The sequence below is a fragment of the Hippopotamus amphibius genome, chromosome 9 (genome assembly GCF_030028045.1).
Source record: "Hippopotamus amphibius kiboko isolate mHipAmp2 chromosome 9, mHipAmp2.hap2, whole genome shotgun sequence".
Taxonomy (NCBI): Eukaryota; Metazoa; Chordata; class Mammalia; order Artiodactyla; family Hippopotamidae; genus Hippopotamus; species Hippopotamus amphibius.
The window spans coordinates 121575361-121593347 of NC_080194.1; the positions used below are offsets into that span (position 1 = coordinate 121575361).

At 50.6% G+C, this 17987-nt stretch overlaps 1 protein-coding gene and 1 pseudogene across 4 annotated transcripts in view; one reads left to right on the forward strand and one right to left on the reverse strand.

Moving 5' to 3' along the window:
• The window catches only part of LMF1 (lipase maturation factor 1), a 97145-nt gene that overhangs the window by 51704 nt on the left and 27454 nt on the right, over nt 1–17987 (reverse strand). The window lies entirely within an intron of this gene.
• LOC130860534 (cyclin-dependent kinase 2-associated protein 1-like) lies at nt 425–993 on the forward strand (annotated as a pseudogene).

The window sequence follows — 17987 nt, forward strand, 5'->3', positions numbered from 1 at the left end:
AGAGCGGCCATGCCCACCCAGCACCACAGCGGGGCGAGCTCCTCCCCCCTCCCCCTGTGCCACAGAAGTGGGGGTCACCCTCACCCACACAATCCTGGAGGATGACCCATCTCACCCACAGCTCACGAGAGCTTCCCCACACTGGTGGACACAGTTCCCAGTGTCCTCTATGCTGCCCGTGGGCAGGCCCTGTCACGTGAGGGAGGAGAGGCCAGTGTGTCCAGTTATCACATAAACACCATGCTCGTCAGAAATAACAGGGAGGGATATTTGCCGGTGCGGCCCGAGCTGTCCACAACAAAAAGTGCGCGGGAGCTCGGCGGGCGCACAGACGGGCGCGCGGGCGCACGAACGCCGGGGCCGCCTGGCCTCGCCGCCGCTGCCCTCGCGGGCCGGGCCCCGCTGCGCCCCGCCGCTCGGGGGGATGTCTTACAAACCGAACTTGACCACGCACATGCCCGCCGCCTCCCTCAACACCGCTGGGAGCGTCCACCCGCCCTCCACCAGTATGGAGACATCTTCACAGTACCGCCAGCTGCTGAGTGACTACGGGCCGCCATCTCTAGGCTACACCCAGGGAACTGGAAACAGCCAGGTACCCCAGAGCAAATATGCTGAGCTGCTGGCCATTATGAAGAGCTGGGGAAAGAGATGAGCCCCACCTACGCGGGCAGCAAGAGCGCGATGGAGAGACTAAAGCGAGGCATCATCCACGCCCGAGGACTGGTGCGGCAGTGCTTGGCTGAGACGGAACGGAATGCCAGGTCCTAGCTGCCCTGTGAGCAGCGAAGGTTTTCCTTCTTTCCTTCTTCTTGCCAAAGGAGAAGTTACAGTTCATCTCCCTTGTTCAGATGAAACTTTGTTTTCAAAATGGTAACTGTCTGGTTTCTCCTACCCCTGCCCCTCCCATGGTTCACTAGGCTCTGAATCTGCTGGCTCTAAGATTGAGGAAAGATGTTGCAGTTGATTAGGAGCTACATTTTAAATAGCTAGGAACTATCCAGGTGGTTGTTTTTTTTTGTTTTAAAGCATTGATTCAGAAGATGCAGTAAAAGTTACTTATCTTACAGCAAACTAGTTTGCCTCCAAAACACCAGTGTCTCACTCTCCTCTTTTGAATACATTTCTGTTACCCGGATTGTTCTTTGTTCTTTTTTCATAAGCTGATATAACTTGAATGGTTTTTTGGTTGTTTTTTTTTGTAGTGCAGACTTGACAGCACACAACCTATTAGCCGGTCCCCTCGTTTGCCATACAGCATAGATTCTGCTTAATGTAACTTCTTTTTTGCTTAAGCATTTGCATGACTATTAGTGCTTTGAAGTCAATTTAAAAAATGCACAAGTTATAAATACAGAAGAAAGAGCAACCTCCCAAACCAAATCTAACAAGGATCCCCGAAATTTTTCCTAGGACTGTATGTAGATTTCATTTCTGCCTTTTCTGTAAGTTGATCCAAACATCTGGAAGAAAATGGAACTGTTTGCATCTTTGTATTTATTACTTGATGTAATAAAGCTTATTTTCATTAAAAAAAAAAAAGAAAAAAAAAAAAAAGAAATAACAGGGAGGGCCAGCTCCTCTGGAAAGGAGGGAATCACACACACGTCTCCACCTAGCAGGTGCCCAGGGCAGAGGCTGGGGCAGCCCTGAGACCTCTGCCCCACGTGGACACTGTCTCCGCTGGGGTCATGGCAGGGGACACACCAGTGTTCTTCCTGCCCTCCCCACACTTCTACTTGTCCATGCCTCTTGGAAGCTCGCTGTCTCTGGCCCTCCGTGAGGTCAGTGTGACGGCAGCTCCTGGGCCCAGAGGCTGGGATGGCTGATGAGGGCAGAGAGCCCCCACAGACCCACTCTGGGCAGCATGTATGCCCACGGGATGAGGAGGGGAGGGCAGGCATCTCAGCCACAGAACCAGGACCCAGTGGGCTCCGCTGGCTGCCACAATCTTGCTTGGGGTCAGTTGCAAAGGTGCCTGGTAGTGGTTCAGCGACTCGGGGAAGGGCAGTGACAGCTTCCGGCATCGTGTCCTTGATGCCATTGGGAGAAATTTCCTTTCTTCTAGAAGGATCAGTGTATGGCAGAGCTCAGGTTTCAACTAAGTCAGCTGATGCAAGTCATCATGGGAAAACACCACGGGTGACCCACAGAGAGACCCACAAGGAGAGGATGAAGCTGACCAGGGTGCCACCGACCACCTCACCTGCCCCTCTGCTCTGCCCTGGGGTCTCCTCCCTTGCTGGCAGCCCAGGCTCCTCAGGTCCCTGCCCCTAGTGCCCATCGTTATGGCCCTTTGGTCAGGTCTCTGCTCAGATACACCTTCCCTGGATGTAACATTTACACCTGGGCCTCAGTCCATCCCAGCACTACCTACCCAGCAACACTCACCCCACCACACACTGCTCATCTCACTTACTTCCATTCTCCACTTGTTCTGCACCCAGAACGCAAGCTCCAAGCAGACAAAGTAAAGCATCTATAATAAGGATATTCAAGAGCATAAATGAAAATATGATCATAAGACATAAACCGATAAGAGAACCTGGAAGAGAAACAGAACTATAAAAAAAAGAACAAACATTCTAGAAATGAAAAATATCTGAAATTAAAATTTTACTAGATGAGCTTAACAGCAGATTGGAGCACAGAGAATAGAAAGGTGGTGAACATGAAGAGAGCTCAACCACAGTTATTCAATCTGAGACAGAGACTTAAAATTGAGTAACAAAACAAGACTTTCAGGAACTGGTGGGATAACATCAAAAGATCTAACATACATGTAACTGAAATCTTAGGAGAGGAGAGAGAAATGGGGCATAAAAAACTTTGAAAAAATACTGGCAAAAGTTAGCCAAATTTGGTAAAAGACATATATTACAGACTCAAAAACCTCAGGGACTCATAAGCAGGATAATGCCACAGGCAGGCACATCATAGTCAAACTGCTGCAAACCAAAGACAAAACCTCCAAAGCAGTCAGAGAAAAGAAAGACATTATGTTCAGAGAACTGACAAGAAGAACAGCAGCTGAATTCTCGTCAGCAACAGTGACGATGAGAAGACAATGAACCGAGGGCAGAGTCTTGCACCTGAAACTGTCTGTTCTGAGATTAGAGCCAAGAATCCAGAAGACACAAGAGACCCAAACTGCCTGCATGGGGAGAGCATTGAACATAACCAAGATGTAAAGAGGAAACAGAGCAGGTGTGGAGGGAGGAATCACCACCTCCATCAGGAGGGTCTGTCTGAGCAAGGAGAGACAGAATGCTGGGCACCCCCACACGCTGTGTCAGGAGGTGCTCGGTAAAAACAGACCGTTTCCTCTTGGACGTGCATCAGAGAGGTAAGACTGTGACTTAAGTGCCTTGTATTAGTAACAATAAACGGAAAAAATACTACCCATCCTTATAAAACATGCTGTAGCCTATAAATGAGAAAGCAGGTGAAGCTTCTCTATTAACTAAGATATGCTTTCATTTTTGGCATTTCAATTTCACTTTCTAGACATGCCAAATCCTCCAGCCATCATTCACACAGCTAACCACGCCCGTCCCCACCTGCCACTGAAATCAAGGATCTCGGTGTAGCAAGGACAGGACACAAGGGTCTTGAGGAGAGATATCGACTGAGTGGGCCCTTTGGAAAGTTAGTCAAGGAGCCTGGTGTGAAGCAAACCCTCCCTCCTCACGAGGAGCATCAGGTGCAAACAGGCAAAAACTCCTGTAAGTTCTCAATTTTACAACACAATAGTCAGTCTAGTCAGTCTTTTCTTAAATGGGAGAGGTGACCAGTTGAGGGCATGAGGGAACTTTCTGGGGTGACGGTAATTTTCTGTCTTGATGGGAATTTGCATTATACAGGTGTATGCATCTGTCAAAACCAACAACATCCACTTACGATCTGCACTTTTCATTGTGTGTGAATTCTTCATTGAGGCAAAACCCTGAACGTGCGCTGAACTCTTATTAATGACTTGCCCACTGAGTCTTTAGTATTTGGGGGCAGGCTACTGACAATTGGCATTTACGTTGAAATGCATCAAAACATGTGGAGGGTTGGTGGTGGATAGAGAGATGAACAGGTGAGCTACAACAACAACAAAAACTAGTAAGACATAAGCTGTAGAATCTAGGTGGCGCATAGGTGGGTTTTTTACTATACAATTCTTTCAACTTTTTTTGTATGCTTGAAATTTTTCATAAATGATTTAAAAAGTTTATTCAACACTGTAGTAGAGGTCTTAGTCACCGCAAAAATGAGAAAAAGAAATAAAAGTTTAAGGTCTGAAGTGGAAAAAAATATGAATGATTGCCTACATAGAAATTAAAAAACAAAACAAAACAAAACAAGAGAATCTGCAGAAAATGAGCTGAATTATTGAGTGGTGGTAATAGAGTGACCAGAAATGACATTAAAAGGAATGTCACTTTAATGACATTTTAATGACTCTGGGGTGCTTGGGAACCAAGTTCTTCTGAAAACTAAGTAAAGGAAAGGGTGAAGGGTTTATTCTGACTTCCCCAGAGAAACTGCATTTAGAGCAACCAAAAAGTTGATGAGGGAAAGTTACTTTGATAGGAAAAAAAAAAGTCCCCAATAACAAATGCAAACAGAATGACAGAATGAGAACATCGCCACCTTGCTGGCTCTCGTGGATGAGTCCAGACAATGAACACCAAGGCTGCGGGGGCCCAACAGTGCAGCTGGTGGAGAACTTTCTAACCATGGGTCAGGCTGGGAAGGCCTGACCTCAGTAATCTCACCATCGTGGAGAGGGGTAGAAAAGGCAGGCTGTGCCTCCTGACAAGTGGCGACAGAAAGTCCCAGCGCCCAAGAAGCATCCTTGCCAGAAGCAAAGCTTACTGATGTGGCCTGGAGCTTTGCCACCAGGTCACCGTGAGGGCAGGGCCCCTGCTCCCAGACCGAGACACACCTTGTCCAGGAGCACAAAGGAGAGGCTCTGGAGAGGTGATACAGGCACATCAATGAAACACGTCAGATTCCTATTTGGACAAACAGACGGCAGAATGGGCATTTATTTAGGAGATAACTGGCAACACTGGAATGCTGACTAAATATCTGACAGAACTCGTTGTAAGCTTTCAGGTGTGATGCTGGTATTGTAGTCACATTGTTTTAAAAGACTCCATCTCTCAGAGGTGTACAAAGAAGTATTTCTAAACGCAATAACACAACGCCTGTGGTTTATTTTAAAGAGCTGAGTGGAGTGCAAGGGGTCACCCGCACACGGAAGATGGGCGCATCGTGGGCAGTGAAATGTCTGAGACACTCAGACACTCGCCTGTGCTCACGCGTCCACTCTGTTTATTTTCACATTTGTTGATGTTTTTCACAGTCAAAAGTTAAAGAAAAACAAACAGGCATGGGATTCCCTCATTCTCTGCCTGGACATTTTAAACCCAACTACCGTATTCTCTCAAAGCATAAGCAAATTGCAGAATGCTATTTTTACACTGCCATTTGTTATAGAAACCAAACTTACAGTGAGTATGGGAATAAGTCTTTTAAAAAGACATTTAAAAGCTTTATGGACAAAATCACTAAACATTTTGGAGGGACACAGAAGATTAAGAAACCCCCAGCAGAATGAGCACGCACCTTCCAGACAGCTGCAAGTCATCATCTCGGCAGCTGCAGTGGTACATCTGATCAAACTATTCAGGTGTAACTCTAAAAACAAAGCTTTTTTCCAGAACAAAACAGGAGATGGGTTTTTCAGAGTGACTGCTTTCCCAGGGAGGCTAAGAACTGGAGGCTGAAATAGGACTGACAGAGCTTCTGCGACTGTGTTCCCTCCCACTCAGAGGTCGTCCATCCACAGCCCAAGGTGGGAGTGGGGCGCGAGTGGAGCCACGTGCCCTGCACGCCTGATGTCACTGGACTGCTCACCTCCCTAGACTCCTTCCACACAGAGTGCAGCTTTGTGAGGGCCTGAGGGAAACAAAGCAGGACCCAGAACTCTGTGCAGATGGCCACGGTCCCTAAGAAAATGGTAGGGCTGTGCTACAGTTCAGTGTTCGTGTAAGAAAGAGGGGCACCCACCCAGGGTCTCCTGCTCCCAAATCAGAGGGCCAGCCACACCCCATCCACAGCGCACCTACTGGCTACCTGCACGTCCCCTGACATCTCCCAGTTGTTATTTTCATTGGGATTATGACAAGATGGCTGATTTTGGCACAATCAAAAGGGGAAAAGAGGAAGACAGCTGTCCAGTTACTGAAGATAAGCCAAATGTTCAACGGTGCCAGCTGTCCCAAATCCAGGTCCTGAACCAAGTGACAGGGGCGCCGGGGGCAAGGTTTCCCCAGCGAAGACTGCATAACAGTATTTATGCTGAAAGGCTGACACTCATCTCACTGTCTCGTGTGAATGGACCAGGGTGAGACCAACACCCTCCACACTGGAACAGCGCTTTTCACCACATCAAAGCCTGAGACGCGCTGATGTAATAAGACCTTCACGTAAGCCTCTTGACAAAACCACTTACACACACTCAGTATGCAGGAAGAAGGGCCTGGGCCACGGAGAGGCCAGAAGGTCCGAGGCCCGGAGAGGTCCGCTGCATGACGAGAATCAGGTTTTGTTTCCTGTGTCACTGCTTTCATCCCTCAAGCCCTGCTGCCTTTCTTGAGGCAGGTCAAACAGCTTTTCCTCAGATGAAAGAAGATTTCTTGCCATCAAAAAATACAAAACCCAAGACACAGCACAAAGGCAACGGCTGGAAGGATACTGAACTCACCAGGCCCCGATGGAGTGTCAAGTGCCTGGCGAGGTCCCAGTGACACCCCCACCCCATGCTCTGCTGATCCACCCAAGCACTCGGCACAGAAAAGGAAGAGGTCAGGTGAGAAGCTCTTTGCACCCACGCTCCTCAGACTCTCTCCTGCTCGGCCTCCACGCCTGCAGCTGGGCGTCCCTGAAGCTCAGACCTCGAGACCATCCTGTCTGGCCATGCCTGCTCGACACAACCTCACAGATGAGCGCTCCTTTAAGGACTGTCTCCACGGCCATCTGTGGGGTCCAGGCATCCCTGGCCACTGCCTCCTGCTGGGCAGCGGTTCAGGGAACAGGTCAACCTCGGGACTGGCCAGAGACAGTTCTCTAACTGGTGGCCTGACACCCTGCTACCCCCCAACCCCGAAGACCTCCACACTCCCAGATCCTAGCACGCTGGGTCCCTGCCCTCAACCCAGACAGGCCCTGAACCTTGTCTGCATCCTGCCTCCGCCTACGGCTCGCTGAGACCCCATCCCCGGGAAGGAAGCGCCTCCCCACAAGGCTGAGGCACTCCTCCAGCCTTGGCAGCCACCAGCGAGTCCTGTGGCCTCAGTAAGTCCAGGGCTTTTAGAAGCCTGTCGTGAACAAAGGCTCCACGTGCCCTGGCCCAGCTCACGTCCGTTCACCTTCAATTTCCTTTATTAAAACTAATTTATTAAAACTAATGTACCCATCCTTGAAAGATGCCTGAGAGGACTGGGGCGGGGAGGGTGGGGGGGACTCAAGGTGGGGGGGGAGTCAAGGAAGGGAGGGAATACGGGGATATGTGTATAAAAACAGATGATTGAACTTGGTGTACCCCTCAAAAAAATAAATTAAATTAAAAAAAAAAAACTAATGTATCCATCCTTAATTGAAAGCAAAAATGTTCAGCAAAATAAATCGGAACCAGAGAGAAGGAAGTGACCTGCTAACCCAGAGGTAAATTTGGTTAACCCTTTGGTCATGGATTTCAAAACATTTTGCCTCTAAGGTAACGATCAGATCTTTACCTTAGAGGCAAAATGGAATACAGGACACACTGCTTAACACATCATAAACACGGCTTCACTTGTTAAACAGCACTGTGGTCACTAAATCCTATCATGCAGTAACCTGGAGCAGAGATGCACTAACCAGCTCCCCACCTGAGCCTTGGACACACCTCCGTTCCCCCCCCACACACAGTAAGAGGCCCCGTCCCAGCCTGCCTGCACATTCCCGGCCCCACTGCAGGAACCCTGAGGGGAGCAGGCCGCCTGCAGGTGGTGCATGGCTATGCTCCAGGGAGGCCACAGCAACTCACCTGCTCCATGATACCCAGCCCCCAACCCTCAACCTGTCTGGAGGAAACACCAGACAAGCCTAATTCTGTCTGCAGTCCAGCTGTAGTGGCCAGTGCTAGGTCAGTAAGATGTCCCCAGGGGGGCTGAGCGAAGCACCCCGGGGGTTCTGAACTGATTCAGCAACTACATGGAGATCTTTTTCAAGGTGGTGTTGACACATTTCACCAGGACAAGCTGCCTGAAGAAGACGGGCTCAGGGGCTCTGCCTCCGACCACCTGGGAACAATGTGGGGCCGCGGCCGCTGCCCATCCCGCCGCCCAGGCCAAGGATGAGGAGAGCAGAGCCAGGTGGCCCAGGGCCCTCGCTGTGCGGCTGCTGTTGCCAGGGGAACTGACCACGGAGGTTCTGCTCAGCACTCCCCCGGGTCCACGCTGAGACCCAGCCTGTGAGCTGATGCCTGAGGAGGCCCCACGAGCCCCCTGCCGCGATCACCCAGACACCACGGTCGCACACGCACTTGTTTCACTGACAATCACAGGAAACGAGGACTCACGGTGCGAGGAGCAGGCGTGAAGCTTCCCTCTGCGGGGCTGACCGCCTGCCCTGTGACGGCTCGGGGGACCTGGAGTCACCATCCCACTTGTGGGCTCCAAGCCGTGACTGAGCTCCTCTGGGGACCAGGCTGGCAAACTGTGGGGAGGGGCACCGGCGCACACAGAAGATCTGCACCAGGGGTGGTGGGGGTGTGGGCTGGGGAAGGAGGAGGCCGGGCAGGGCTAGAGGAGCCCTGGAGCTGTGCAGGAGGCGGCGGCGGGAGGGGCAGAACACATGGCTTGGGGGGGCCACGTCCCACAGCAGGAGCAGCCCCCTACGGAGGTCCACAAGGGTCCACAGACACTGCACAAATTTTATCCCCGAGTCCTGTTTGTGTATCAGTCTTCTAAATGCTCAAAAGAGACGCATTGAGGCTGCAAACAAATGGAAAATTTTGTCAAACGGACATCAACCTGAGACCAGCCAACATGCCCATAACAAGTAGAGGATCCTGCTTTAAAAGAGGTATAACACTCTTGGTAAGAGGACACAGCCGTGGAGAAAAGATCTGTCTGATGCACTTGGGAGCCATTAATAGTACGGAAGCTGCATTGGTGTCTGTCTCGTTCAATGAACCCACACGGACAAGAGCTGCTATTGTACCACCAACAAAGCATGGCCTCCTCGTTTAAAATTTCTGTTTTAAAATATCAAAGCATTTACAAAAGAAACTGGCACACAGCTGCTGCTCCAGAGCTAACCTAACAATGCCTCTCCCTGTTACTGTGTTGGCAAAGGTCAGGCTTGCCGATGCTGTGTTCCTCCCACACCCGACAATGGGGCATTGGAGCCAGGAAGCTCCAGGGACGCACACCAGACTCTGGAGGTTCCAGGCCAGCCGGTGGCTGCGACAGTGTCCAGTGAGACCAAGAGCCCTTCTCTGGCTCCTCAGTGCTCTTCGAGATTCAGGACACACACGTGTTTACCTGGCAGGAAGCAGCACTGGGACAACGTGAATAAAATCAGCCTGTTCACCTTGCCTCAGACAGGTGACTATTAATGCTGGAGAAGTAAAGAGAAGGACCCATCTTGCCAGCTGCTTTTAGCTGTTTTATATAAATGTGATCAAGAAAAGCGCTTAAAAGTGATCCTTCTTGAGAATACTGCCCCAGAACACAATGGGGAGGAAGGCAGTGGAGACGTGACTGCACCTCTGGCCTTACCCCCAGCATAACAAGGCACCTGCCCCATGAACCACAAGGATCCCAGGGATGGGGAGAGGGATGAGTCAGTCAGTGGTAAGTAATCTGGCAGAGAGTTAACCTGCCCGCCATCTCCAAATCCAAGGCCTCAAAAGCATGCACTCCAGGCAGTAACAGCGCCTAAGCAGAAATCTCTATGAAGGGGCAGAAAACACTGACAGATTATTTAATGTGTCTGATTCAGTGAAAAAACAATATTGGGAGGGGTCAAGCAGTTGTGCTGGTGAATTTGGAACAAACTGTTGAATGAAACATGACCAGAGATGAAAACAAAGCAAACCAAGTAAAGATGAGGCAACTAGGGAATTCCCTGGTGGTCCAGTGGTTAGTATTCTACACTTTCACTGCCCAGGTTCAATCCCTGGTCACGGAACTGAGATCCTGTAAGCCATGGGGTGTGGCAAAAAAAAAAAAAAAGAGGGAAAAAAATGTTTAAAAAAAAAAAAGGAGGCAATGATTAACTCCAGGAAAAACAAAAGTTATTAGCAACTTCCCTGGTGATCCAATGGTTAGGACTCCATGCTTCTACTGCAGGGGGCTCGAGTTCAATCCCTGGTTGGGGAACTAAGATCCTGCAAGCTGTGCAGCCCCTCCTCCAAAAAAAGTTATTAGAAAAAAATTACTATACTTCACTATCAGCTCAGCAATCAACAATATTACATAGTTGCAATAATGTAAAGACTGAATATTAATTTAATAAAAATTATACTTGTGACAGCTGAACTGAGATAGAGGAAGAGTGCTAGAAGTGTGAGAGTAATAACAGGAAGTACACGGATAACTTCTGGAGGTGATATAGCAAGAATAATCTATACAAACACGTTAGAACTGCTTGAGGAGATGAAGGAGTTACCCTGAGAACAGGATGGGGTGAGCACAGGTAAAAAAAGGTAAGCTGTTTTTGTTAGAAGCTGTGTAATACAACTTGAATTTCTAATCCACTCTCATGTGTAACTTAAGAAAAATAATTAAAAGAACTATCTTTAGGCCATAATTTCTGGCCATAGTGTAATAAAATCAGAAATTGACCAACAAAAGATAACCTATAAAATCTTAAGCATTTGGAATTTTTGACACTCTTCTCTAAACAGCACTTGGGACAAAGAGGCATCAGCATCTGAAGGTTATAAAACTACACTATCTGCCACTGTTGGGGACACTGGGGTCTCAGCTCACAGGGCAGCCAGGGACACAGTCAGAGGGGAGCGATCACCTGTCTCTATGCTTTCATGTTCAGGTAAGAAGAATGGACAATTAATGAGTTAATCAACTCAAGATCTTAGGAAATATTAAACCCCTTCCTCCCAGAAAGAGGAAGCGACCTGTAAAAAGTAAAATTTAATGAGCCAGAACACATTTAAAAAAAATCTGATAAATAAAACCAGTTCTTTGAAAGGACCCATATGGTTACTGTGATGTGGGAGGAGGGAAGAGCCGAACACGCGCTCCGCATCACAGGAGAGTCGAGGCAGGACCATGGCTCGGGAAGCAGAGAAACCAGGGTGTGAGCGGCAGGGCGGGCGGGAGGGGGAGCAGTCAGCAGGCAGACCCCTGGGCCGGAGGACCAGCAGCAAGTCTCTAGAAAATGGGTGGTGATGAACCCATCTTCAATGGCCAGGGCGCCAGCACCCAGGAACCTCCACAGTCAACTGTGATGCTATCATTATTAATTACACTTTGAACAGAAAAGGAAATGCTAGTCCAATATCTACACAATTTAATAAAAATAAAAAGTAACTGAGGAGATTCCAGACCCCCCCCAATGATTTAGTAAGAATCACAGCCACAAAATGCTTCTTCACTCTTCTAGAATTCTGCATATTCTATTTTAGAATAGGTAAGTAAATATGATGGGAGAAATTCAGAACAAGCAAGGTGTTAATAATCATGTGAACAAGAAAAAGTCTTTAAAATATATTTTCTTCTAGGTTCCACTAAGTAATTTTCACCAGATATTACCAAGTGAAAAAAGAGAAGGGGAGAGATGCATAGAACATGGCCCATCTGGTCTATGCGTGCGTGCAGATCTGCGTGGGTTCTGGGGTAAGGAAGGCACGATCAGGTAGGTGGTCAACATGGGGATGGCGCCTTCATCTACCCTGGCCCCCAGCCCCTCGCCTGCTGCTCCTTCCCCTCCAGCAACAGACAGTGACCCCTGGGCAGCACATCTCCTGCACTGTGCTCCCTGTGACTGGGAGAGGGGACAGAGAGGAAAGAGCAAGGCCACAGGACACTGGCCCAGAGCACCAAGGAGGAGACTCAGCGGGCACCAGGAGCCCCCAGCAGGGAGGGCCACCCACGGCCACTCACGGTGAGAACACAAATGGCGCCTATTTCCCTCCCTTTGGAAATGACCACCTCTGTCACATGGTGGCTCTGAAGGTCACCTGTCACAGGCTCTCTGTCCTTTCTAAGAAGGACATGACCAGACATGAGACCAAAACGAACACTGCTGAGCAGAGCTCACGCTCCTGGGGGTAGGTCGGAGGGCTGGGAAAGGGTCAGCAGGGACAGGCTCCCCGGAAGGGTCTGCAGCCTGGTGAGCTCACAGGTCAGGGCGGCCGCGGCTGCCTCTGATTACGGGAATAATTTAATCACAAGAAACTGTTTTCTTGGACATGGGGCTGGGGGGGAGAATTAGACGAACCATGAATTAAAGCAGAGGATATGAGAACCAGGCAAAGCTCAGAGCTGGGGCCGGTGAGGGTCTGGAAACGGTTTGGTGGCCCTGCTGCGGCCGAGGCATCTCTGAGCTGCGAGGCCGGTTAATCGCTTCCTGCAGGCAGGCTCCACTCCAGCACCAATGGGTTTTAATAAAAACCTCCAATTGGGCCAGTAAACCCCTCATTAAGCTGTTTTTAAAGCATGAATTTAAGAGAGGTAAAGGTCACAGGGAACATTTAATTTGCAACGGCTGGTGGGAAGTGCTGCTGTGACATGGGGTTCAGGTATCCAGGCCACATAAACATCCGACCTGCCCTTGACCTGCCTGGAAACAGACTTCACACATGGGAGTAAGGGAGACCCGCTTGGCAAGAGCACAGCAGAGCATGGCACCAAAGGTACAGCAGCAGGTGACAGACCTAAACATGGCCTGTCTGCTCATGTCCCTCCCCGCAGCCCAGGCTCTCCATGCCCCACACAGGAGGCACAGCCCCACTGCGCGGCAGCTCCCCTGCCAGACATCTACCTGCCCAGGATGCTGCTCACCTGCTCCACCTCCCCTGCCACAGCCCAGGCGTGTTTATTTTAACTCCTGTGATCCACTCTGTGCACCTGCCGAGAGGACCTGGTGTGCTCCTGGCTCACACAGCATAATCCGCGTGGTCAGCCCCCACCTTCTCCGACGTGGTCCTGTTCCCTGACCCTGTTCAAGGCAAGGCCCCAACACTTGCCCTGTCCCAAGGAAGACTCTGCACTAGCTGACACTTAGTTTCCACAATAGAATAAATGAAGAATTCATCCACTGAGCTTCTCAATAAAACCGAGGATCCCTAAAACGTCCAACCCTTAGCCTGATGCGCCTGCAGTAAAACAGTGAACACTCTTTTCCTCAAAAGGAATGTCCTAGGCATGGACCCTTTCGGAATTTTCCCCTAAAATTCCCTCTTCTCCCTCTATCTCCTCCAGAGATGAGAAATAGGGAAATATGTTCCTTGAGAGAAAACTCCTAAGGAGTGAATCAAACGCACTTACATCGTGCCTGTCAGGACAGTAAGGCTCCTGACAGATGAACGTCAGGGCTGAAAAGTGGAGACGGAGAGGAAGGCGCCAGGAGGTCATTCTCTGGAGGTCACCTGCTGGGAGGTCACCTGCCTAGAGGTCATCCCCTGGAGGTCACCTGGAGGCACCATCCGCACACAATGAGGTCCCTCAAGATAAAATCAAATCAAAGAAGTTCCAAAACACTCCCAAGGCCTCAGGAGGTCTGAAAGAAGTGAGGCCTCAGGAAAGCACCGGCTTCCCCAGGTCTGTCTGCCTGGGCGTGAGGACCCTGGGAGACAGCCAAGAGCCAGAGCCGAGGAGACCCCCACCTGGGCTTGGCCAGCATGTATCACCTGTCCTCTGGTGGGTCGGCCAGCATGGGCCCTCCTTGCCCCTCTGGCAGAGCTCTCGCCTGCCCAGGCCTGGGAGGGCCTGCCTCTGAGCATGGACTGTGTGGAAGCACTTGGAGGGAGTTGTAGGAAGGCCCGGAGAAAACGACTGTGGTGGCCGTTTAGTTGCCCTGACCTCAGCACACATGGGCAAAGGGGAACCCCCTTCCTGGAGCCTCACTCCCTACGCCCTGGTCTGGAGCCCCACAGGACTCAGCCTTGGGCCAAGAGCAGCCTCATCCTGGGGGAAAAGACCAGAAAGCTCTTCCCAGAAGCTGCAGCTGAGCCAGGGCTGCCGGATTCCTGAATGGTTTTCAAATGCACAGAGACGAGCATGAAGTTTGAAAAAGGCTCCCAGCCCCAAGTTCAGAAATATGAAAAAGCACGCTTTCTGCAGGGAAGTGGGAAACAGGCCGCACTTACAGGGCGCAGAATTTTAGACCCTTTTTTCAAAGTAAAAGTTGCCACACCGGTGGCCTTCAAAGTGCACAGCAGAGAGCACATCATGGTGGGCACCACGGTCTCCTGTGTTCGCAAGGCCTCTCCTCACCCACAGTCCCATCTGAACAAAACTGAAAACAAATGCTACGTGCTGCTTTGTCTCTCATTGGTGTAACAACTGAGACAGTCAAGGAATCCCGCCTCCAGCCCCTGGTCTAGGCCATAAGCTCCAGGTCACCCGTCACGCTTGTCATAGGAGGCTCTGCATGGCTGGTGAGGGAATTATCTTTAAGGAATGAAGCATGAAGACAGTGACCTCCGATGCAGGAGGCATGCAGCTCAGAGGCCAGGCAGAGATGGTGAGGGGGTGGCCCTGGACCCTGACTGCCGACTGTGCATGGTGGACAGGAGAGATCAGCACAGGAGCAGGAGGGGCAGGATGGCCCTGGGCTCCCACCCCACCCAACGTGGATCTTGGCGCCCCTGGGGAATCCCTGCTTCTGCTCCCTGAGCCCAGGAGGACCCTTGAAGCTCGTCAACTGACAAAGCTGCTGTGTCCCCAGGGCCACCCGGAGGCCTCAGGGTTGAGACCAGCCACGTGCTCAGCCCACCTGACCACTCCCAGCCACGCGCCTGGAGCCCTGCATCTCTGCCAGCTTGGGAGCCTCTGGGGCGGTGCTCCCCGCAGAGCACGGGCGGGACCTGAAGTCTCCCCGCAGAGAATCAAACAAAACTCAAGACTGTGGGGCACCCAGGAACCCTGTGCTGTGTGCGGTGTCCCTAGGGATGCCTGGGAGCAGAGGGCAGGCCTGTAGGACACTGCGGCCCTCATGTTGCAAGCCCCACCCCACCCCCATCGCCGACGGGTACAACCAGTGACAATGTCCTGGGACATTCCGCTGGGTGCCCACTGCCAGTGCGAAAACAGATGTCAGCACACGAGGGCATGACAGATGGAGGCGCGACGGCGGCATTAGTCCCTCACCTGGCGGAAAACCATGGGTGAGGATGTAGGTCAAGGGCAAACGGGTTATCAGAAAGAGACGGTGTGACCACAGAAAACAAGAGGCGCAAGCATGAGAAGCCAGGACATGAGCAAAGATACATACCCCAGATTAACTCTAATGCGGTAGATTATCCTAAGTGACTGCCACTTACCAAATGAATACCTGAAAGACAAAAGAAGAATGTATTAATTTAGGACAGCTTTACCAAAAAACTTCTAATTTAAGCATCATTTTACCCCACTAAAGAAAATTAACCCAGTGTCTGCAAACAGAATGGGGACACATTACAGAAGTCACCACATTACTGAGGTACAAGGGAAAAGTGGGGGTAGAAATGCCCTCAGGTGATAGAGTGGAGGAGACCTGTACTCAGGTGTCTGAGTGAAGGTGAAGCTGAGGCAAAAAATAACCTCTGGTGTAAGAGTGGAGGTGAACCTGAGGAAAGACCTGCCCTCAAGGTGTCTGAGTGGAGGTGAAGCTGAGGGGAGACTGGCCCTCAGGTAAGTGATTGGAGGTGAAGGTGAGTACTGACACACCCTTAGGTGTCAAGAAAGTGAAGCTGAGGGAGACCTGCTCTCAGGTGTCTGAGTGAAGGTGAAGGCAAGGGGAGACCTGACCTGAGGTATCTGAGTAGATATGAAGGTGAGTGGAGACCTGCCATCAGGTGCCACAGTGCAGAGAAAGCTATGTGCCTTCAGGTTTCCAGGTGGAGGCAAAGGTAATGGGAGACATTCCCTCTAAGGTCTAAATGGAGGTAAAGGTGAGAGGGGAGATCCTCCCACAGGTGTCTGAGTGGATGTGAAAATGAGGGTAGACCTGTGCAGAGGTGTGTGAGTGGAGGTGAAGCTGAAGGGAGACTGGCCCTCAGGTAAGTGATTGGAGGTGAAGGTGAGTACTGACACACCCTTAGGTGTCAAGAAAGTGAAGCTGAGGGAGACCTGCTCTCAGGTGTCTGAGTGAAGGTGAAGGCAAGGGGAGACCTGACCTGAGGTATCTGAGTAGATATGAAGGTGAGTGGAGACCTGCCATCAGGTGCCACAGTGCAGAGAAAGCTATGTGCCTTCAGGTTTCCAGGTGGAGGCAAAGGTAATGGGAGACATTCCCTCTAAGGTCTAAATGGAGGTAAAGGTGAGAGGGGAGATCCTCCCACAGGTGTCTGAGTGGATGTGAAAATGAGGGTAGACCTGTGCAGAGGTGTGTGAGTGGAGGTGAAGCTGAAGGGAGACCTGACCTCAGTTGTCTAATTTTTTTCTTTTTTCTTTTTTTCAGCTGCGCCATGCAGCATGTGGGATCTTAGTTCCCTGACCAGGGACTGAATCCGGGCCCTCGGCAGTGAAAGCTCGGAGTCCTAACCACTGGACCGCCAGGGAATTCCCTCAGGTGTCTGAAAGTCAGACCTGAGGCCAGGTCTCATTTCAGCTTCACCTCCACTCAAGACACCTCAGGACAGGTCTCCACTCAGCTTCACATCCACTCAGACTCCTAAGTGTGTAGATGGACTCACGCAATTCTGACCTGTATGTTCAAAGGTCAGCTATACTTGGTTTTACTGCAGTAAATAATTTCCTTTAAACACCATGAAAATGTCCTAACGTAGAAGCTTTAATTTCAAAGGACACTGCATTACCCCAAGCACAGGTTATTAGAAGAGGAACCCGAAATGGAGGATGTGTCAGACGTGCCTTCCCTGTGGACTCTAAAGGAGTTGGGGGTCCTCGCCCTCAAGGGCTTCCAGGATACACCCCTGGTGAGCACCAACATGTATGGACCCTGGGTCATGGAAAGGAACCCTACGATGTAACACAGTGGCCCTGGCTAAGATCGCAGTGGCCCCAGAACACATTCTTCACAGCTGTGAGTCCTCCATCTGTCACCCTACCCAAGTTAACACAACACCCAGGTGGACCCCAGGATACAAAGTCCACACCTGCCTCTAACTGACTCTGCAAGTGACCATGAGGAGTGAGGCAGCGAAGCAGCGGCCCTAGCTACGCCGCAGATGAGCCTGTTTCCCACACGAGGCAATTTCCCACCTGAGAAGGAGGACGCAGACCCTGCAGACCAGGCAGTAAAGCACACAGTGAGGCCAGGGCCCTTCCTCACTGAGCGCGTTTTCCGACCCCGAGAGGTGCTGACTGCCTACGGGGAAACTGCACGAAGGAGCAAGGACAGAACACGCGCCTGAGCGCTTTGCGTCACCAACCCTACTTATGAGCAGGATTCTGAGTTCCCATAATAAAAACCTTTAAAATAGCCAGTGGGTACACTAGCTAATGGATTAGTTTACCCAGTAAATTCTCCCAATAAATAACCTTGGTGAGCAGAGAAAAGAGAAGAGGCTGACTTTTAAAACCTTACAAAGAATGGACGTTTTGCATTTCCATCAGAACCAAGTGGAAGAGACTGAAAGCTGACAGGACAGAGCTGGCCTGGCCCAGCTCCTGCCCGCAGCCTGGCCACCAGAACAGTGTCCCTGTAGACACTGGTGATGGGCTTGTGGCATCACTACTGTCACATTTGCTGAGGGCATTTGGAAATGCGTACTCTCATAACGTCAGCTGTTTTGAATTTTAAATTTCAAG